General features: G+C 40.7%; 1 protein-coding gene across 3 annotated transcripts in view; it reads left to right on the forward strand.

Moving 5' to 3' along the window:
- Positions 1–880, forward strand: part of DIS3L2 (DIS3 like 3'-5' exoribonuclease 2) — a 370,978-nt gene that overhangs the window by 41,628 nt on the left and 328,470 nt on the right. The gene's annotated exons all lie outside the window — the stretch shown is intronic.

Consider the following 880-nt stretch of genomic DNA (forward strand, 5'->3'; position numbering starts at 1 on the left):
ACTGTATTCTGTGTTTTGATTTTTAAAGTTTTCTCTTTAGTAATGTGTGTTAACATTGAACTTGCAGCCTATTAAGAATTCTAGATGTATTTACCACAGTTTTAGATCTATTTTGATCAGGTTAGAAATGGATCCTACAGATTAAGGTCTAAGTAATATTTTTTGGAAGCAGGGGAAATTGATTAGCACATTGCCCACCTTCACTTTATGACATGGTGCTCTCTCCTTACTGCTGCTTGTTCCAGCTTCTCATTTGGTTTCTCATCCAGTGTCCCTGGGCTCTACCCTTACACTTCAGGCCTCTTTGACATTCACTTGAGCACTGGGTAGCATGAATTAGTGTTTGCAGTGATCAGAGAGAAGATAAGTAGTTCTCTACTCAGTCCTTTTAAGTGCCAAACCAGGACCATTTGTGTTGCTGGAAAAATTGTCAGGGGTACAGGATGTAGCAGAGGAAGACAGTAGTAGGTCAATTAAAGGTCAGTGCTCCAGGCAAGTGACAAATGTTAGTTCAAAGGAATGATGCATGTAAGGCTACAAACAGGAAATGAGTTCAGAGTCAAAAACCAAGAAGATTTCTAACAGGTTTGAACGCAGATAATGAGAGTGATTGAGATAAATGGTTTAGAATGTAGGCTGTCAGCAGGGTTGGGGGGCTGGTCCACTCATGCACCTCCTCCATCAGACGTTCACTGAGTGCTTTCTGTGAATCAGGCATCATGCTAGATCTTAGGAAAATGGTAAAGAACGTGATAGACAGGATCCCATTCTGCATCTAAACCACAGCAAATAGACAGTGACTTGAGTGACTGCTCAATTCTCCCAAGGATGGTATTAAATAGTGCCATTCCAGATGTAAAGGAGGGAAGTTAATTTGTTA

Source organism: Galeopterus variegatus, unplaced genomic scaffold (genome assembly GCF_000696425.1).
Source record: "Galeopterus variegatus unplaced genomic scaffold, G_variegatus-3.0.2 Scaffold1245, whole genome shotgun sequence".
Taxonomy (NCBI): Eukaryota; Metazoa; Chordata; class Mammalia; order Dermoptera; family Cynocephalidae; genus Galeopterus; species Galeopterus variegatus.